A 24035-nucleotide genomic window follows, 5' to 3' on the forward strand; every position below is an offset into this window, starting at 1 on the left:
ATTTCAAAGGGACCAATCCATTTAGACTTTAGCTTTCAGGGAAACATCCTCAATTATGAGTTGAACAACAATACAAGATCACCCACCTTGAACTCTTTATTCCAAATGTATTTGTCATGAAGATGTTTCATCTTTTCCTTGTACAAGGATGGACTTGTATAATCATGGTACCAGAACTCATCCAATTCATTCAAATGTGCAACCCTCAAGTTAGCGGCTACATCCCAATCAAGATCCAACTTCTTTAGAGACCACATGGCTTTGTGCTAAAGTTCCACCGGAAGATGACAAGCATTGCCAAACACCAACCGGTATGGAGACATTCCGATAGGAGTTTTGAAAGAAGTCCGATAAGCACACAGTGCATCACTAAGCTTCTTGGACCAATCCATCTGGTTAGCATTCGCTATTTTGGACAAGATACTCTTTATCTCCCGGTTAGAGACTTCCACTTGACCGCTAGCTTGTAACATCATAGGGAGTTGTAACTTTATGAGTAACATCATACTTGCTAAGTAAAGTGTCAAAAGCCTTGTTGCAAAAATGCGAGCCCCCATCGATGATGATAGCTAACGGAGTACCAAACCTTGTGAAAATATTCTTCTTCAAGAACGCCACCACACTCCTCATTTTTTTGTTGGTCAGAGCAATGGCCTCAACCCATTTAGACACATAATCAATTGTGACCAAGATGTAGGTGTTTCCACAAGAACTCACAAAAGGACCCATGAAATCAATACCCCACACATCATAGATATCAATCTCCAAAATGGTAGTGAGAGGCATTTCATTCTTCTTTGAGATTCCACCGGCCCTTTGACATTCATCACATCTTTTCACTAAATCACTTGCATCCTTATAAAGAGTGGGCCAATAGAAACCGCAACTTAGAACTTTGGCCGTCGTTCTTGCTCCACCATGGTGACCACCATATGTAGAAGAATGACAAGCCACAAGAATATCACTTTGCTCTTATTCCGATACGTATCTTCTAATTCCCCCATCCGTACAAATCGAAAAAAGGTATGGCTCATCCCAATACTAATCTTGACAATCCCAATTGAGCTTCTTCCTTTGGTTTGAAGAGAACTCATTCAGGATAATTCCACACACAAAGAAGTTTGCTAGATATGCGAACCATGGCACCTCCTTCCTTGAAATAACCAAGAGTTGCTCATTGGGGAAGGAGTCATTGATTTCAAGGCCATCATGAGGCCTCCACTCCTCCTTCAAACGAGACAAGTGGTCCGCCACTTGATTTTCACTCCCTCTTCGATCTTAGATGTCAATATCAAACTCTTTCAACAAAAGTACCCATCTCATCAACCGAGCTTTGGAATCTTTCTTGCTCACAAGATAACAAAGTGTCGCATAATCCGTGTGGACAATAACTTTCGCAACCGTCAAGTACGGGCGAAACTTCTCAATTGCAAACACAATGGCAAGGAACTCTTTCTCCGTAACGGTGTAGTTGACTTAGGCACCATTCATGGTGTTACTAGCATAGTAGACCAGATGAAAAATCTTGTTGATGCGTTGTCCCAAAACAGCTCCAACCGCTATGTCACTAGCATCGCACATGAGCTCAAAAGGGATACTCCAATTAGGAGCGGTGATAATGGGAGTGGTTGTCAACTTGAACTTTAATAATTCAAAGGCTCTCATGCAATCATCATTGAAGTGAAACTTAGCATCTTTCTCTAAACGCTTGCACAATGGGTTTACCACTTTAGAGAAATCCTTGATGAAACGCCGTTAAAACCCCGCATGGCCTAAGAAACTCCGCACGCCTTTCACTGAAGTTGGAGGTTGAAGTTTAGAAATCACCTCAATATTTGCCTTGTCGACTTCAATTCCATTCTTTGAGATCTTATGGACAAGGACAAGGCCTTCCTCGACCATGAAATGACACTTCTCCCAATTTAGCACCAAATTTGTTTCTTCACATCTTGCCAATACTTTATCCAAATTTTCCAAGAAATCATCAAAGGAATCCCCAACCACCGAGAAGTCATCCATGAAAATTTCAAGGTAGTCCTCCACCATGTCTGTGAAGATAGCCATCATACACATTTGAAAAGTCGTCAGTGCATTAAATAAACCAACTGGCATCCTCTTGAATGCAAAAGTACCATAGGGACATGTAAAGGTTGTTTTCTCTTGATCTTCCAGAGCAATAAGGATTTGGTTGTAGCTCGAATATCCATCTTGAAAATAATAGAAAGCACGGACGGCCAACCTATCAAGCATTGGGTCAAGGAAGGAAAGTGGAAAATGATCATTCCTTGTGACTTTGTTGAGCTTGTGATAGTCCATACACACTCTCCACCCGGTTACCGTTATTGTGGGAATCAACTCATTCTTGTCATTGGTGACCACCGGCATGCCCCCCTTATTTGGGACATATTGCACCAGAGAAGTCCACGAACTATCAGAAATGGGGTAGACAACCCCGGCATCCAACCACTTGATAATCTCCCTTTTGACCACTTCTTACATAGCCTCATTGAGTCTGCTTTGATGTTCAATAGATGGTTTGGTGTCTTCCTCCAAGTTGATCTTGTGCATGCAAAATACGGGGCTTATTACCCAAATATCCGCCAATGTCCATCCAATAGCCTTCTTTCTCTTATATAGAACCGCCAATGTAGAGTCAACCTGCACGTTAGTCAAACAAGAGGCAAGAATAACCGGTAAATTAGAACAAGGGCCAAGAAATTCATACCGAAGATGTAGAGGTAATGGCTTCAACTCCAAGGTCGGAGTCTCATCAATTGAAGGCTTTGTAGGAGGAGTTTTCCTATTTTCAAGTTCCAAGGAGAGTTTCCGCGGCACATAGTTGTACGACCTCATTCCTTGTAAAGAATTCACACATTTCGCAAAACCATCCATCTCGACATCATCAAAGCTGAGCAAGAAGGCCTCCAACATATCACCCACATTGATCGTGGCACTTGTATCATCAACAATCACATCAGTCACCAAGTCCACAAAAGAACACATTTCATTGCTATTTGGTTTTCGCATAGATTTGCACATGTGGAATACCACATTTTCATCACCCACCTGAAAAGTGAGTTCTACGACTTCCACATAAACAAGAGACTTTCCTGTAGCAAAGAAAGGTCTTACAAGAATAATAGGCACCTCATAGTCCACTTCACAATCAAGAATGACAAAATCCATCAGAAGAATGAATTTATCAATACGAACCAATACATCTTCAATCACTCCCAACGGTCTCTTCATTGTACGATCGACCATTTGTAATCCCATAGTTGTGGGTCTTGGTTTCCCAATTCCAAAATTTTTAAAAACTGAATATGGCATCAAATTGATACTTGCCCTAAGATCACGAAGAGCTTTAGCAAACACAGCACTTCCAATGGTACAAGGGATTGTGAAAGCACCGGGATCTTCCAATTTATGAGCCATTGAATGCATAATTGCACTCACTTGATGAGTGACTTTGATAGTTTCAAAATTCATTGACCGCTTCTTGGTCACCAAAATCCTTCATAAACTTTGCATAACCGGGCATTTGTTCCAAAGCTTCAACTAATGGCACATTGATCGAGAGACTCTTCATCATGTCAATGAACTTATTGAATTGATTCTCGCCATTTTTCTTGGCAAGACTTTGAGGATATGGAGGAGGAATCTTAGGAAATGGTGCCTTAGCCTTTTGCACTATTGATTTCGGTATGTCAGTAACGTGATCCCTAGACAGGTTCACTTCCTCTTGAGTCTCTTCCATATTGTCATCAATATCAATCCGAACTTCATTATTTGATTGCATCACATTGCTCGGGACCTCTTCTTCTTGTAGCACTTGCTCATCATCCACAAGTTTCCTTTGACTTGAGGTGGGTGTATTCCCACCTCTTCCACTTCTTTTAGTAATAGTCATGGCATGCCCCATGTTGTTCCCACCCTTTGGGTTCACAACCGTGTCACTTGGTAGTGCCCTCTTAGGACGAGAATTTAGAGCTTGAGAGATTTTCCCCATTTGAACTTCTAAGTTGGGGATCGATGTGTTGTATGAGGCAAGTTGGGCATCAAAATCAACATTCTTTTCCATCATTTGCTTGAACATGTTCTCAATACGTCCCATCTTATTGGTTGAAGAACTAGGACCATGGAAAGGATAAGGAGGCGGGTTGCTCGGTTGTTGATACATCAGGGGCCTTTGAAAACCCGACCCCCGGTTGCCTTGATTATTGTTCCATCTACCTTGATTGTTACCTCCAAAATTACCTTGATTATTGCCATTCCAATTTCCTAAATTGTTGTTGTTATGCCAATTCCCTTGATTATTTCCACCACTCCAATTACCTTGTTTATTATAATTCCAATTGCCTTGATTGTTTTGAGATCGTCATTGTTGCTGATTTGGGATTTGGAAATTGTTTCGTTGCCCTTGAAAGTTGTTCACATATTGCACCTCCTCTTCTTGGTCATTGTAATAATCATCTTGATCAAACCCACTATCTTCTTGCACAAAATTGTCCACTCGTTGTTGCACTTGTGGACCCTTAGTTTTCCGTTTGTTCACCATTATGTTTACTCCCTCCATGGCATTGACTTGCCTAGGATTTTGCACTTGTTGAAGTAGATCCTTTCCTAGTTGATTTATGGTAGTAGTCAATTCCGCTATGGCTTGCCTATGGTCATGCAACTCTTTGTGGAGGTGAATCACGCTGGGATCACCTTGTGGAACATTAGCCAGAGATTCCCATGTCGATGATGTGTCCGCCATTTCATCTAAGATCTCACACGCCTCCCCATAAGGCATAGTCATAAAGTTCCCACCGGTAAGTTGATTCACTACACATTAGTTGGTTGTGTTGATCCCACGATAGAAAGTTTATTGAATCATGTTCTCTGTCATGTAGTTGTTGGGACATTCTTTAACCATTGTTCTATATCGCTCCCATATCTCGTGTAGTGGTTCACTGGGCTCTTGCTTGAATGCTAGAATATCATCCCTAAGTGTAGCCATGTGCCCCAGAAAGAAATACTTATAAATAAACTTTTCCGCCAATTCATCCCAAGTGTGAATGGAATGGTTCGACAAACGTTCCAGCCAATCTAAGGCTTTCCCCCGTAAAGAGAAGGGAAAAATTCTTAGCCTCAAAGCATCCTCGGAGATATTTATTTGTTTACTCCCCCAACACGTGTCCACAAACCCCTTCAAATGTTTGTATGCATTTTGACCTGGAGCACCGGTGAAGAAGCCTCGTTGCTCTAGCAAAGTGAGCATCACATTGGTTATTTGAAAGTTGCCCGCCCTAATATGGGGAGGGACTATTGCACTTGCATATCCTTTATTGGGCAACACCTGGTATGGAGCCGCTCATGGTGCAGGTGGGGGTGGAACATGCACATTGTCTTGAGTCACTCGACCTCTTCTATTGGCTTGAGGCTCAAGAGGAACCTCATCCACTTGATCATCCTCAATGTCCACATCACCCAAAGCAATATTTTCGAGCTCATTGTTTGCCATCATTGCACCTACAATTTCTCAAACATGTTAGTAACATGAAAGGAAAAGAAGATATTCCAAAAACACACCCAAATATATAGCTAACACCGTTTTTAACTCCCCGGCAATGGCGCCAAAAATTGAATCGCGCTCAAATGCACACATCAAAATAAGGTATGAAACAGTCGATTGCAATTATAGTAACCCAACGAAGAGTCGGGGTCGAATCCACAGGGGGCTAGATGAGAGTTAGGGGTATATATTCTAATGCGCGAAATTGAATTATCTTAATTTGCACTTCCACAAAAAGGATTTTGTTTCTATTTCTAATTTTACACTAAAGTTTGGAGAATAAAGAAATAAGACTAGGATGATTGTTTTTGATGTGTTTCAAATTGGTAAATAACCTAGGGTTGTGACCATCACCTAGGTATTTTCCTTATGGGATAAAAACCTAAATACATGTTTTGCTAATCGGGGTGTATTATAGATATGAACACTCAATTACCCACTCAATACCTCTCGGTCAGAGAGTGATTTTTCCAATTTGGCTTTCTTAAGACCAAATGGGTATCACACAAAACAGTTGATCAAAGCTCAAGTCGGGTTATTACTATCTCTAGGTTGAATCCTTTGATTGGGTTAATCAATCTTTTGATTGAACCAATTCCTTGTTAGCCAAGTTTTCCTAGACCAAGTCTCTCTTTCTCAAGTAGAGACGAAGTCAAATAGGAATGAACTAATGTTTGCAACCATTAATTCCACAAATTAAAGCATGAACTAGGCTAAATAATAAACACACAATCATAAACTAGCACTAATTTAATTACCCATAAGGTTAACACACTAGGGTTGGGTCACAACCCTAGTAAACATCTAGCTACTCATGCTTGGGTTTGAAGAAAAAGAAGAAGAAATACTAATTAAACTCATAATGTAAAGTTAAAATGATAAAATCTAGAGTAAAATACACCAAAATATAGAAAACTTCCAAAAGAGGCAAAGAAAAATGACTACAGAACTTGCTGATGTCAAAACGTAACACAATTTTGTGAAGCTCGTCTATTTATAAAATGCTAGAGATTTCGTACAAAAATGCCCTTCGGGAGGTTCTGTGGCCGCACAATTCCATGTGCGGTTCGCAAAATTCTTCATCTTGCAGGAGCTAGTATTCTGCGGTCACATAATTCTGAACTGAGCCGCGGGACAATATTTCTACGGTCCATAGATTTAGAATTATGGTCGCAAGGCCCTCTTCTGCGATCTGCAATAGTATGATTGCGGCAACAAGACAATCTTCTGCGGCAACACAAATCTTATGCGGACCACAATTCAATGAAGTTCTGGACTTGGCTGATTTTTCATCTCTCTAATCTTGGTCTTGAGCCCTTATTTTGCAGCCGCACAATTCATATGCGGTTCAAAATTTGCACGATAGTATGCTGGGTTTTCCTTCTTTGGTTGCGGTCACAGATGAAATTCTACGGACCGCAATTTCTTTTGCGACCGCAGAATTTCTTCTGCGGACCGCACTTTGTATGCTTCTGTGCCTTTTTGTTGCCTTGTCCTCAGACTACTCCTCTTTGAGCCTGATTTCATCTCGGGAGTCCAACTTCTAACATTCCTGTAATTTTGCACATTTCATTAGTTTCGGGAACACAATTCAATGCTTTTAGATTAAAACAAAAGCTAAAAGGGGCTAATAAGTAGTCAAAATCCCCACTAATCACCCCCGGGGTGCGCTCCCGTGCACCTGAAGGCCCAACTGCGCACCTGGATGCACAGCAGGGCAGTAGCACTACTGCAAGTGCGCGGCCGCGCATGGCACCATCTAAGCGCGCACCTGGACGTGCATACTGCGCATTGTCCAGTAAAATACACATAAATCTTTGCTCAGAAATCCGATCGATCTCCACAATATATCGTTGGAAAGCGATTTCAAAAGGCTGCAACTTTTATGTTTTACGTCTTCCAAAATTCCAAACGGATGTGTATGAAATCCTTCTAGAAGACATACATTTCATAAAGTTAGTTGATTTTATCGAATCTTATGCACCTTACTCTCCGTCTTGATTCCAAAACAACTATTTTCACCCATACTCATCCCTCTAGGACTTCATATGTCTAAGATGTCATATTAATACTTATTTAACACGTCCACACCTAGTCCAAATTTATGGAGTGTTACATTATCTCCCCCTTGGGATCATTCATCCTCGAATGATTGTCCTGGTTATAACTACGACTAACTCTGGACCTTAAACGGGTCTGGTGGAAACATGTGAACACTGAACTTTCATGAGCACTTGCATACTAAACTGAATGAATACTTGATTACTGAACTACTGAGATACTAGACTGAATAACTACTGTATTGACTGAATATTGAGCTGATTGAATACTGATAGACATGGATATTATAATATAAGGTTCAAATGAAAAGGTTAGTTACCTTCAACATTTCTCCGAAACACCCTCTAGCTATCATAGCATGTCACAAGCCTCACAGGGCATCACAATGCGCATAACATGAAACATATATATGAATACTGGTCTGCCATGGATATGTGAATGCTTAACTAACATGGATATATGAATACTGAACTGGCACGAATATTTGAGTACTGAACTGACATCAATATTTGAGTACTAAGCTGGCATGAATGTCTGAGTACTGGACTGACATTAGTATCTGAGTATTAAACTGACATGAGTATTTGAGTACTGAACTGACATAAGTATCTGGAAACTTGAATGTCATAACATGACACGTAAAGTACTAGGTGTACAACCGCTAATACTGGTGGCAACTCCAACTCATAAGGTATTTGTCCGATCTTTTATAGGATCATATACGGCGTGATATAGCTGGGACTGAGCTTTTCTTTCTTCCCAAATCTTATAAAAACTTTCATAGGCGAAACTTCCAGAAACACCCAATCATCAACTTGGAACTCTAAGTCTTTACGCCGCACGTCCGAATAGGACTTTTGGTGACTCTGAGCCGTCTTCAAATGCTCTTGAATCAACTTGACTTTCTTTATAGCCAGATAAAATAAATCTGGTCCCAACAACTCTGCTTCGCCAACTTTGAACCAACCAATTGGAGATCTACAACTTCACCCATACAGATCTTCTTATGGTGCCATATTGATAGTAGAATTGTAGCTGTTATTATAAGCAAACTCAATGAGAGGTATGTGATCATCCCAATTACCTTTAACATCAAGGACTTATCCTCAAGTGTCTGAAAAATACGCTCTACTTGGCCATCTTTCTGAGGATGAAAATATGTGTTGAGGTTTACTCTTGTGCCTATCTTTTTGAAAGGATTTCTAAAAGTTCATTGTAATGTGATCACCACGATCTAAAATGATGGAAAACGGAGTCCCATGCAATCAAGCAATTTCCAAGATATACAACTTGGCATAATTCTCTGCTGAATCTGTGGTCTTTACTGGTAAGAAGTGGGATGATTTGGTAAGTTGATTTACAATCACCCAATCAAATCATGCTTTCAAATTGAGCAAGATAATCTTGTTATAAATTCCATATTTACCATCTCCACTTAAAAATATGTGTATTCTGTGGTAAAACACTAGGCCTTTTGCTGCTCGACTATTTCATTAGCTGACAATTCAGACACTTGGACACAAAGTCCGTGACGTTCTTTTTCATGTCATTCAACTAATAAATCTCCTTGGGCATGATTCATATTTGTGGAACCTGAGTAAATAGAATACCTGAAAGTCTTGGCTTTAGAACATAATCCGCTCTCTAAGCCCATCTATGTATGGAATACACAGTCCATCTTAGTACCTCAAAGTACCATCATCTCCCCCTTGTAAAAAAGCCATTATCTTATGCTTGTGAATCATATCTTTCACCTGCAACAATTAGGGATCATCAAATTGTTTCTCCTTCACTTCGGCTACTAAGGAGGAACAAGTCTTGTTCTGGACAACAACTCCACCATCTTCGGTGTCCGAAAGTCGAAATCCTAGCTTGGATAAGTGTTGAACTTCTTTCACCATAGTTCTCTTGTCTGCCTCAATCATGAGATATACTTCCCATACTTGATTATATTTTTAAGGTACTTCCTGAAAACACTTATAGAATTATTGTGGGCTAAGTCTTTGATCAGTACTTCATATAACAGAGTCTCGTGCAATGGCACTACCCTCATGATACAAAACTGAGCATGATTTTATAGTTTTTATATCCCATGCTAACCATACAGGTTTCAAATCTCCAACCAGACTTACTGATGATTTTCATATCTCTCCCTTAGACCAAAGGTTAAGGTCTTGTACTTGCGGATCCTTCCTTTTTGTTGTGATCCGAACAACTTTCCTTATCTTTTGCAATCTTTTTCACTTTACGTCAGTGATGACTCCTCTTCCGACTTACTTCTGACCAAGCTTCTTTACTAGGAAAAACTAGATTACTTACATAAATCGAAATCTAATGTATTCACAACTATAATATACAACATTAATGATTAAACTCTGCTCGCTCTATCAATCTTTGAGAAACCTATTTTTGATAACTCTTAAAGGATATTCTTCTGTAGCTTGCTCTTTTACTACTGAACTGATTTTTTTGTCTTCCACGCTAAACTTCGGGTTTAACTTAAACTCTTTGGGTTCTGACATGCGTTCAGTATTTCAAATTGTCATCTACTCATTAGAGTTAACCTGGCTAAATAAATCAAATCGTACATCTACTAGCTCTGCTGAATTTGCTAATTCACTGTATCTACTAAATACTTACTTGTTATTCCTTTACTAACCACCTGCTAGCATCACGCTTTCTTGTTCTACTTTGAATAACTAATTAAAGCATAAAGTTATTTCTAACTTCCCTCACCATCAGACCCAATTCTACGGTCGCATACTATTTTTTTTCTGAACTATGTACATGGATCACACTTAGGGAAAGTTTATCTGTCTTAAATGAAATTGGAATATCTAACACCAAACTTCTATACAGTTCAAAATCATATCAGACTATAAACATGTGGGGTAAACACTTAGTCACATAACCTAAGGGGGAACTGTCATATCTTTATCTCACAATAATATCTGCTTCTCATAGTAACTCACTAACGTGGTACTTTCTAATTCTGATTTGAATAAATATGAACAACTTAAAATCATTTCCCGAAATTCAATATCGACTGCTCTTGGTTTTCATTTCGTACATCATATCCTCTTAGTCATATACATGAGTCGTAAGAAAAGCACATCTTTGTTAAGAACAAATATTTCTGACTCCTAGGTATTTTGCCCTTAGGCTCTTTTCTGTCCAAAACTATATTGATCAATTCTATGCCCGTTGCAGTTTTATTCTTAACTAATTGAGTGTGGAGTCTAACATCTAAATTGTCATCATCCCACCTATGGATTCATTTTCAATAATTAAAAGAAATTGTTCTGTGAGGTAAAACACATATGGATATACTACCATACACAAACGTCTCCTTCAGAGTGTACCATTATCTGATAAATCAGTTCCTGCACCATCCGGTGAGTCTTGGGTCTTAATCCGGACCTAAAACATGCAATGATTTTTCTATAATCACTGTTACTTACATTTTCTTTGAGCACCCATATGCATCACTATATACTCACAAGTCACCGAAAATTTGGACACATTGAAAATTGGAGATCTGGTAACTAAATAACAGAATATTGGCATGCTGAATAATCATAAACCTGCTAACTGAAAAATTATATAACTGGTAACTGAGGTAAACTGATAACCATAAAACATGATAATTGCTTTTGTGCTTTCTGATAAGATTATTCTCTAATATGTACTACTATCTATTGCATCCTTTCAAGTCTTATTTGTTACCAACATATACTCCATAATTATACCCCAATGGGAAATCATCCTCTCTGGGACCTTGGGTGTTTTTTTCTACGTGTCGCTTGGGCATTCGATAAGTCTAGAATTCGATAAGAAGAGAAGGTTACCTATTGCTCTAAGCTTCATGGCACGATCTAGAGTAGAAAATAATGAGACAATCCTGAATGTCTTAGTAGTTAACCATTTATATGAGTGGTCGGCACACATATATAAAGGAAACTCCACTAGACACGGCTTCATAAACTCCCTAGGACACTTGAACCTCATGCCCCGAACCTGGGCCTGAACGTAACACGGTACCCGGTGCCTGACTACATTCGACCAAGCGAACCAACTGGTTGGCTGAATCAACATGTGATATCATAACATACTGAATGCAGAAGATAAACTAACGCATGTTGATATAATAAAAGTCTAAATGATATAACTCAAAAAGCTAAAACACTAATATAATTCTGAAACATATCTGTAGCAAACATTGCTTAACATGAAAAGCCCGTGACTCTGTCTAACTATTTCTTTAGTCTATGAAGCCTCTAATGAAGTACTGAAAACACTGACCATCTGAAAATACTGAAGACTATAAGGTAATGATAATGCCCCGAAAAATTGGGGTCACCAAATAGCTGGTATGAGAATCCTAGCGCTCTGAATCGTCAACCTGTAAATCATTACCTGCATCGTGAGATGCAAGCCCCGGGCAAAAGGGACGTTAGTACATTTGAATTGCACCGGTATGTAAAGCAATTGAAAGAAAGAACTATATATTTCAAAAGTGATACTAAGCCGATAACTGAGAATTGATAATTGATAACTATTGAAACTAAAAATGAAATGATAACTAATAATTGATAACTAATAACTGATAACTGAAATGATAACAGATAACTGATAATTGATAAAGGAACTAAGGATATGAATACTTCCTCTTCTGAATGATGAACAACTTGTTTATCTAAATAAACTATGACCCCAGGCCTAATATATATGTGCACAAGATACGGCCACAGGCCCAAGTATGTGTATATATAACTACAGCCTCATGCCCAAAAATGCATAAAGCATAAACTATGGCCTCAAGTCCAAACATGCGTAAAGCATAAACTACGGCCTCAGGCCCAAATACAGGTGTTCAACATTAAGGGATTTAAATTCAGGAACTGAGAATCATACTGCAATATGAGATACTGAAATACTGAATCATATTGAGTTACATGATACTGGAATACTGAATAGGACTAGACTGAGACATGTATTCTTGAACTGATTATGAAAACTGAAACTTCAATTGTTTATGACATGCTGAGTAATCTAGACTGAGACTCATGGGCATCAAACCCATGTCTATATTGATTACGCACTGAGCTCACAACATTCAAAGTGAAAGTCATGAACAAGTTATGAAGCTAGATAATAGAAGTTCTACAACTATTCAAGGAACTAGGCTTAACTATATTTCTGAGGCACGTAGTAATATCGTAAAAGAAATGTAGTGTAGGGAGAATCATTAACATTTTCAAACATAGAGAGTTGGCCTCACATACCTTAACTTCCTGCTCTTGAGCGTAAACCAACATCCACCAACCCTTTCATCTTCAATCTATATCAATACAAGTCAAAGGGATTCCATATTAGCAATAATACTCATGTTTTGATCACTTAGGCATTTTATCAAATACTTGGTGGGTATAAAGCTTCATAGCCCTCATTAGTGGTGTTTCTACACCCAACAACCCATTTTCTTGCTTCTAGATAAATTCTAAAATCTCAAATTGTTATAATCAATATTATTCTTCATTACCCATAAGATAAACAATACCCTTAATCAATAATCAACAATCAATAGCCCAAACCTATAATCGTTCATGCTTTTCTATCAAATCCATCAACTCATATCTCATGAACATAGAGTCTATAATTATTTATCCAATGCTATAATCAATGAGAGGGTGAAGATATTACCTTTTGACGTTCAATCTTCTTGAATTCAAGTTTCAGAGTTTCGTCTCTCAAAACGGATGTCCCAATTGAATATTTAATTATTTGAAAGGTTTATCCATGTTAATAAGGTGTTGGAGAATTGAAATAAACTTAGGATCGCCATTAGAACTTAACTTGGATGGTGGAGGAACCTTTGAGGAGTTAGGTTCTTGAGAGCTTCCCTTTCTAGAGCAAGTTTTCGTGTTTTAGGGTGTAGGGGACGAAGTAGGACTTTTAAAATGACCCCCGCGGTGCGTTCCCGTGCACCTGAAGGCCCAACCGCACACCTGGACGCGCATCAGGGCAGTAGCACTGCCGCAAGTGCGCGGCCCCGCACTGCACCATCTGGGCGCGCACCTGGGCCTGCATACTGTGCATTGTCCAGTAAAATGCACATAACATTTTTTTCAGAAATCCTTTCTAGCTTCACAATATATCGTTGGAAAGCTATTTCAAAGGGTTACAACTATTATGTTTTATGTTTTCCAAAATTCCCAACATATGTTTACGAAAGTCTTCTACAAGACAAACCTTGCATAAACTTGGTCATTTTTATCGAATCTTATGTACCTCACTCTCCGTCTTGATTCCAAAACAGCTATTTTTACCCATGCTCATCTCGCTAGGACTTCATATGTCTAAGATGTCACATTAATACTCATTTAACATGTCCACACCTAGTCCAAATTTACGGAGTGTTACATATCCCAGGAGACTGCCCTTTAACATTTGCAACAATACCTAATATTTTAGACTTCCCTTTTGTAAATTTGAAATTTGGAGGAAATCCATGTAATCTGTAACATTTTATAATTGTGTGACCAGGTTGTTTACAATACTTGCAAGACAGAGAAACCTTGGTTTGATCAAAGTTCTCCTTCTGGTCATTTTGATCAAAATTGACTCTTTTCGTATATTGCTTTTGAGGTGGAAATTGTGCAGAAGGCTTGTTGGAATTTGCATTAAAAGAAGTTGATTCTAAGTTGAACTGAGTATTGGGGATAACCTGTCTCTGTTTTCATCTTGCAACGGGATGTTATAGACAATATCAAGGGATGGAACTGGTTGCATCATCTAAATAATACTTCTAACTCCTATATAAACCTCATTGAGACCTATGAGGAATTGATCGACCTTGTCCTCTTCCTTCTCCTTTTGGAGACCCACTTTAGCAGTACAAACACCAGAATTTGCATGACTACTGCACATAATCCCCAATTAATCCCATAATTTTTTAAGTTTGTTGAAATATGAAGCAATATCGAGAGACCCTTGGAAAGTAGTAGCAAGTTCTCTCTTTATTTCAAAAATTTTGGTTCTATTAAGACTCCCATATCTATTATTCAATTGCAACCAGATACTTTCAGCAGTCTCAGAATACTGTACACTCTCAGCTATATCCGGTGATAACGAGCTAGTTAACCATGATATAACCATGTTATTACACTTATCCCATTGCCTATATTGAGGATAATTTTCGGCAGGTTTAGCACAAGACCCATCAATAAAACCTATCTTGTTTCTTGCAGATAACGAAATGATCACGCTACCACTCCATCTTCCAAATCCAGTCCCCGAGAATGGCACATGAACAAGGAAAATGCTAGGGACATCAGAATGAAGGAGAAACAACGAGCTAGAAGGCTCAGGGGTGTACGTAGACGAAGATGTTTCAGAAATAGAATTAACCATAGTAGCAAGTGAATTGATCAAAGAATGAAAGAGTCTACATCGTCAATCGTACAACAACATACACAATTACGCATGCACCAAGTTAGACAGAGAACGAATATACCAGACTTCTTCGCAACCTGAAGAAGCAAAGGCCTTGATAAGAAAAATGTTGCAGAAATCGACTTTAGGTCCGGTGAAATTGAGACGACGAAACTAAGTGAACACCAAAGCTTTATCCTAAAAAAAAAAACTCGGGCAGTAGAGGAGAAGAAAACCACACAAAACTTCCAAAATTCTGATGGAAATCAAAGAAATCACGAATTTCCGGCGAAATCAGAAACCTCCGACGAAGACAAAAAACTCAAAGAAATCAAACGAGGGTAACATCTCTAGATAGAGAATGACGAGAATCATCGGATTCCCCGCTGTGATACCATGTTAGCATACAAAAGTGAAAGAGAAATTGGCAAATTACATCTAGGGCTTGAAGGAACAGGAAAAGATAGAGAGAAGATATTTCTTATTCTCTAAACGATCAAAAATCCCAAAAGTCTCTAGAATATTCTGTCTCTATCCCTATATATACATTGGGCCTCTTTTTCCAAAATTAGACAACTAAGCTACTCATAAGTAAACTGGGCTAGGCCCAAATACAAAAGACTAACACCAGCATCCCAGCATCCCATATTCCTTCATGTAGTCCTAACACTTCAAAAACGAAATTAGATTTAAATCATTCAGCTAGTATTTACGACTTTCTAGTATTATGCTTGTAGTAATTGCGTTCACCCAGAGAACATAGGCGTAAATAGGATTTGATGTTTATGGGTTCAAATAGATACCTCAAATTATTATGTAATAACAACTGGATTTTACAATCAAGTATTTATAGTTATTTAATAAATTTCTTAATACATACTTATAAGGTTTGAGAAAAAGTTACTGAATTTACGTGAAACTGTATCTAATATGCTAGCTTCGTCTCTGCCAGAGAGAATGAAAATTATGGTTTATATATTTTCCGTCCATTCCAACGATTCGATTTTTTTTTATCTACCAGGACTTTCAATTTTTTCGGTTTGCATGTGTCCAAATATTAATTAAACATGATAGACCAAGTACAAAAAGGATGCTATTGTTGATTTGCAATTTGCAATAATTAATTCCATATGAAGAATATCACGTAATTAAGATTTGTTTTTTTTAAAAAAAGTGAGTTGATATATAATATAACGCGAACTCTGAAGTTATGAATACGAAACTACTTTTTTTGAAAGTTTCAACGATTCTACTTGAAAACTCATATTGAGTAATGTACTGGCATTTTGCAACTTGATAATTTAATTTCAATTTAAACAAGAAAAAGAACGCAATGAGAAGGAATTTTAAAAAATTTAAAGATACACGAATTTGCATAATAAATAATTCAAGAAATTAAAGTTGCATTCACTGATACACAGCAAAAGCAGTACGTGGAAGCAATCCATGTAGAGATTACACGGCCTTGCATTATCTGCCAACTATAGATTTGCATAGTCTAAAAACAAATTTTTTCCCTCTCAAAATAATCCAAGAACTCCATCTAGAGCAAGTCTCATATTATATAGTTATATACATTGTTAGAGCCCTTTTGGCCAAACTGTCAAAATCTGCTTATTTGAAAAATATTTTTTTTCAGAAGTGTTTTTTCCAAAAGTAATTTCGAGAAAAAATAGTTTATGTTTGGCCAATTCATTTAATAAGTACTTTTTACAACATTTGGTAAATAAATTATTTTTGGCCAATCTTTCTAAAAAATGCTTTTGAGTGTCATATTACCAAAAAGGATAGTATCAAGGTCTTATAATTATTTTAAAGAGAACAATGAACTTAAATATTTATCGTAAGAGTCTTTTATTAAACATAAAATTAAATAAGCATGCATATTAAAGATTTAAATCAATTTAACGTATATAGTTATACCAAAGCATATAATATTATCTAGTATAATTACTTATTGTCATCATTCGGTATGAATTAGAAGTTTATTCTATAAATTACTATAGTTTGATAATCCACCATGAAATAATAAGCAAACTCACTCACATATGACAATATTTCTCAACAATTTTATCTCTAATTTTATCACACAACGACTCTATATTAGTAGAAAACTTACCTTGCATTTTTAAAGGAATACCAGTAGGCTCATTTCCTTCCTCAATCGCTGCCGTAATGTCTTCATTAGCATAATAGGTAGAAGAAAATTGTCGGTGAAATTATATGTATCTATGGTAATTGTAACAAGATGATTATGAGTGTCAAACTTGAAAGATGGCATTGAGCGTAAAATAGAAATGATTTTAAATATATAAAAAATAATATTTGTTTTCATAACAAAAATAGTTAAGTATGTTTAAATTCAAATTCAAAAAGAGTAACTAATTATTAACAACACATAATGCATATATTTTTTTATAAATTTATTTTTTTTTTAAAAACTAATTATTACCTAACCTAACTAACTTTGTCCTAAATTTCTAAGTGACCTATTGTGAGACTGTCGCTTGGCTTAACGTGGAGGTTTTTTGTTCTTCTTTTAATAATATATAGATTATGGAATGCAATTATAAATGTATTACCTATTTAAAAGTAATTTTCACAAATTAGATTTGATAACTGTTTTAAAGATTCAAGAATTAATAGCCTATAACATAAGAAATTATAAATGATTATTTATATGAAGAGAATTGATAATCCAAAGAAGGAGGTAAAATTTGCTTTAGTGTGAAAAAAGAAGAAGATAATTTGGAAAGTTACAAGACATTACACAAAGAAAAAATTAAACCAAAAAAAGTCAAAACAAAATTTAGAAAGTTACAATATATTCATATACATGATATCTCTAATTTTAAAAGAATGGTAGAAACTAGAAACAACAAAGAAAAGAAAAAACTTAAGTTAGCAAGGGATAATTTGAAAAATAAAAATTTATGGTGAGGATAGTTTTGTCTTGAATAAATTAATTTCCTGCTTCTGCTTCTTGGAAGAAGCTAGAATTTTGTGCTTCTTCCCAAAAATAGAAAAACTGCTTCTTCCCAAAAGTAAAAAAAATGTTTCTTGGCCAAAAGAACTTCTCCGTCTTGGCCTAACAGCTTAAATTATTTTTTAAAGTACTTTTTTGGGGTAAAAAAGTATTTTTGACCTATCATAAGCTTGGCCAAACAAGCTCTTATTATAAAAAAAAATTATAATCCAGTGAATTAAATATATTCATCTTAACTTAATAATTTTGGTAGCATCAACCTTAAAACGAATACAGGAAAGAAATTATGTCGAGCTTCTAGTTCCTTCTTGTTTGGGAAATTTTAAGAAAGGAAAAAAGATTAAATTTGTCCCTATACTATATATATGAAGTTGATCGACTCGTCTTTTTCAAACTTGGTGATTTTATCCTCATTGTTAAGAAAAATTATCGTTTTTTCTTGATCCAATATGAAGGTAATTTTATACGAAAATCATAAACTGAGAGATAAATTTAAATTTTTACTCATTGGACTTGAACACGTGAAGTTCGTTCATTTTACGTAGGAGTTCGGGTAATGCAAAGAGACAAATACAATGCTTTTTCCTAACCAAAAGAATATGAATGGATCAAACGTTTAGCAGATACAAACAAATTGCTCAATTTCGACTAGTATGGAGAAAATTACGTATTTCTTCACCCTTTAAAAAAAAATTAAATAGAACAAGAGCTAGACCAGTTTCTCCTGTTACTTTAAAGGAAGAGGCAATACCAAATATAATAAGAATATGAATAATCCATTTTCCAGTCAAAAGGTCAAGGTAGAAATGTGGAATTCAAATCAATTGACCAAACTAACGCTAGGCTATGTGCAATGAATCCTCATAACTTCCAATCACAGTTGATAGTGATGTGTTTCTATAGTTCCAAAATTACATGTACTTATTGCCAACTTTCCCAAGAAAATTAGAAAGTTTAATGAACCAAACTGTGATGACCCAAAATGTCATCTTTAAATTTAATAAGTAATTATGTGTTCTAAGACCTTGAAAAGTATCACTTATCATTTCTCGACTTGCGTGCGAAGTCCGTACAATTTTCCAGAAAAGTTTTTATGTGAAAAATGGATTAAAATGGGAAATAGAGCTTTAAAACTCAACTAAGTTGACTTTGGTCAATATTTTGAGCAAACAGACCCGGATCAGTATTTTAAAAATTTCGGTAGGTCCGTATCGTGATTTGGGACTTGGGCGTATGCCCGGAATCGAATTCCGAGGTCACTAGCCCGAGTTATGGAATTTTGATAAAAAATTAAAAGCTTGAAAGCTTAATGATTTTTAAGAAATTACTGATATTGGATTTATTGACCTCGGGTCCGTATTTTGGTTTCAGAGCCCGGTATAGGTCCACTATAATATTTATGATGTGTCTGCCGAATTTGGTGAGAATCGGAGTTGATTTGACGTGATTCGGACGTCCGGTTCTAAAAATATAAGTTTTAAAGTTTTCTTGAAAACTTCATTTGATTTGGTGTCCGATTCATAGTTCTAGGTGTTATTTTGGCGATTCTGTCATGCGAGCAAGTTCGTATGATATTTTAGGACTTGGGTGTATGTTTGGTTTGGAGCCTCGAGGGCTCGGGTTGATTTCGGGTGATTAACGGACCATTTTTGGACTTGGGAAAAACTGTAGAAATCTGCTTCTAGTATCCTTCTTCGCGTGCGCGAGAGATAGCTCGCGTTCGCGAAGAAGAAACTGGAGGCAGGTGAAATTCACTCTTCGCGTTCACGACATTGCCTTCGCGTTCGCGAAGAGCAAAGTTTTGGCAGCACAAAAATGTGCTTCGCGAACGCGAGGCACGGACTGCGTTCGCGAAGGGTAAAAATGCCAAAACAGAACTTAAGTTCTGAAAATGGGGTTTCGACCCATTTTCAATTCTTTCCCATTTTTGAGCTCGGGTAAGGCTATTTTTATGGAAAAATATTGGGGTAAGTGTTCCTTATCCTATATTGATTATATTTCATGATTTCATACTCATTTATATCAAGAATCCGTGAATTTATGGAAGAAAAATCAGATTTTTATAAAAATTTTCAAAAACGAAAATTTAAGATTTGAAGGTCCATTTGATATCGGAATTGGACAAATTTGGTATGGTTGAACTCGTATCAGAACGGGTGTTCGGATTTCGCGAGTTTTTCAGGGTTTTGAGACGTGGGTCCCACTGCCGAATATTTTAATGAATTTTGGATTTTTATCCGAAAAATTTATAAATTCATATAGAATTAATTCCTTTGATTTGTATTGAAAATATCGAATTGTTTGTGAATAGTTTTGAAGCTTTCGGAGAAAAATTTAAAAGAAAAAGTTGTGGTTGAATAATTGATTGGAATTCGCAAAGCGAGGTAAGTGTCGGGGTTAACCTTGACTTGAAGAAATAGAACCCTTAAATTGTTTGTTATGTGAATTGCATGTAAACGACATATAGGCGAGGTGACGCGTGTCTATACGTCGTCAAATTAATTGTTTGCCTGCTTACATGAAAAATCACAAATTATTTTTAATCATAAATTAATTATTATAATAATTATTTCTCTCTTATTCTTTGCAAATATAAATTCTTGAATTCCTGCATTAATTGTTACATGCTATTTGAATTATGTGGCTTAATTGTTATTTGACATTTAGCATAATAAATATTAAACTGCCTATTTGCTCCCCGATTTCCATAATAATTTGCTATTTATCATTGTTTGCTTCATAATTAAACCATAATTATTGTATGCTTGTTGTCTTGTAATTTTATATTAATTGTTACATTTATTGGGAAAATTTCTTCTATAAGAATTGGTAAATGAAAATATTGGAGGAGCGGGTTGCACGCCGCAATATGATTAATTATAATGAATATATTGGAGGATCGGGTTGCACGCCGCAATAGACTTATTAAAAGTCTATATTGGAGGATCGGGTCGCACACCGCAACAGATTTATTAAAAGTTAATATTGAAGGATCGGGTTGCACGCCGCAACAGACTTGTTAAAAGAAAATATTGGAGGATCGGGTTGCACGCCGCAACAGACTTATTAAAAGTTAATATTGGAGGATCGGGTTGCACGCCGCAACAGACTTATTAAAAGTTAATATTGGAGGATCGGGTTGCACGCCGCAACAGACTTATTAAAAGTTAATATTGGAGGATCGGGTTGCACGCCGCAACAGACTTATTAAAAGTTAATATTGGAGGATCGGGTTGCACGCCGTAATAGACTTATTAAAAAGTCTAGATATATACTTGATTGAAATAAATATATAACAGACTTGATTAAAATGAATATATTGGAGGAACGGGTTGCACGCCGCAACAGAACCGAATGTGAATAGGTTGTGAGAGCGGGTTGCACGCTGCAATAGAATTGAATGTGAATATATGGTAAGAGCGGGTTGCACGCTGCAACATAATTGATGGAAATAATAATTGATTATGACTGCTGAATTGGCTTCAATTATTATATATGAGTTACCTGAATTATTTCTATTATTGTTGCTGATACTAATATTGCGTACATGTTAATGTAAGTGACCCACCTTAGCCTCGTCACTACTTTGTCGATGTTAGGCTCAGCACTTACCAGTACATGGGGTCGTTTGTACGAATACTACACTCTGCACTTCTTGTGCAGATTTTGGAGTTGGTCCTAGCGGCGTACCATAGACTTGCTCGGATTTCAGCTATCAGAGGAGACTTGAGGCATAACTGCATGGCGTCCGCAGTTCTGAAGTCCCCGTCTATTTTACTTTAGTTGTGTGTTTATTTCCAGACAGCTTTATTTTTATTCAGACCTTTATTTGTATTTATTATAGAAGCTCGTGCACTTGTGACACCAATTCTAGGATGGTATTTAGACACCGTTGTTATTATGGATTATTTCGAAATTACTTCCGTATTTGCTTCCTTGTTGTTAATAAATTTAAAATTATTTTAAAAATGGATAATGTTATTCAAACGTTGGCTTGCCTAGCAAGTAAAATGTTAGGCGCCATCACTGTCCCGAAGGTAGGAATTTTGGGTCATGACAGTTGGTATCAGAGCACTAGATTACATAGGTCTCACGAGTCACGAGCAAGCTTAGTAGAGTCTGAAGGATCGGTACGGAGACGTCTGTACTTATCTCTCAGAGGCTATGAAGTTTAGGAACTATATCACCTCTTTCATTCATTATCGTGCGACATTGATCTTGCTTGAAACCTATATCTCACATTACTTCGTATCTACCCGTGTATGACATTGCGCTCTCGGTATCAGTTGTGCGTCGACGGTTCGTGATGCCGCAGATGAACTACGAGGGAGCCAGAGATGCTCAAATATTGCCTCAACGTGTGATTCCGATTGAAGATGCGGATGTATAAGGAGATCACCCAGTGAATAATGTGGGGGGTGCAACATACCTTGGCATCTGGTTGATTTATGCGAGTTGTGAAGGTTAATATTGTGGACCATCGGACGAGGTGAACTATGACTTCGTGCCGAGTGGGGGAGTCCACTATCAATGAATGGATTGCGAGTCATGTGTTATATCAGTTTTGGCCTAAAATGTATATATGTGGTACTAAAAGGTTCTCCCAAAATTTACATGTGTTTAAGGCCCGAGATCTTGTAGAGAATAATGTTGGGACTTGCGGTATGTCCGCCTCTGAAATAATTTTATACTTCAGTACCAAAGGAGTTAGAGAAACAATATTAAATTTACAGAAGGCCTACTTAGCATGGACGTCACGATTGCGGATTTTGGGGTGCTTCGGAGGAAGTACAGTGGTTGACGAGATTCTGGACTAAGAATTGTCTGTATGGAGCTCTACTTTTGTGATCATTGTATATAAATAAGGGTAAAGTTTAGCCCAAAGAAGAATCGAAGAGTATGTTAAGAAATGGGTCAGCTCAACAGTGTTGAGTCAGCATAACAAAAGAAGAAATTGGCCTTGGGAGATATAATTCTCCACAGGTGTCTGTGGCAAGCCTATGAAGAGGGCAAACCAGCCAATACAACACCGCCCACTTGGCTCGGTTCTCAGGAATACTTTTGAAAGAGTTTGTTTCCCGAACTCTCCGTAATTCATGGCGCATAGGGTTTGAACGATTACGTCAGGTCACTTTGACAGTGTCATAATATGCCATCAGGTTCAATAAGTTAGCCCGTCATATTCCTACTTTGCTTCCTGCAGCCAAAGAGCGAGTCCACATAATCATTAAAGGACTCAATTATGATCGTAAAATTTTATATGAATCGAGAGCTATGGGTTGATATTTCATTTCCACTAGTGGTAGAAATTGCCAAGATATTAGAACGTGTTCGGGTTGAGTAAAAAGGAAACTAAGGAGACCAAGACGTCTCGAGGTTCTGGGGGATTCAGTGGATTCTACTCTGCGAGTATAAATCATTAAGGCGGGCGCTCGGGCAGTCGGCTAGCCCAGTTCGCACATAGGATTAATCGAGGAGCTCCAGTAAGTTCTTTTAATGCACCACTGACATAAGTGTCCTACAATGGTTATTCTAGTTATCTGGCACAGACTCAGTATGAGCAGCCAAACTCGCAAATGGGTTGTTATGAATGCGGTGATACTAGGCACATCATGAGAAAATTATCCCAGAATTGGAAGAGACATATTTCATCAAAGCACTCAGGCTACGTACCCCATTGCAGTTACTACACCACCCACACAACCAGTTAGGGGTGTAGGACAGGAGGGTAGAAGGCGTCATAGAGGTGGAGGCCCAGCCGCTGATACAATTATTTTATGGTAAGGCGGAGGTCGATACATCAGATGGTGTCGTTACAGGCACGAGCTCGATTTAATATAAAGGAATAATTTCCTTAACATGATTTGGTTCTGAGTATCGAGACGAGTCCTCCTATTGTGCTCCATTTATGAGTGAGCTTCGTAATTCTATAATCTACTTATGTGTTTACTCATGTTGGGAGATTCTATGGAGAAAACTACACCTATCATTCCATAT

Source organism: Nicotiana tabacum, chromosome 24 (genome assembly GCF_000715075.1).
Source record: "Nicotiana tabacum cultivar K326 chromosome 24, ASM71507v2, whole genome shotgun sequence".
NCBI lineage: Eukaryota > Viridiplantae > Streptophyta > Magnoliopsida > Solanales > Solanaceae > Nicotiana > Nicotiana tabacum.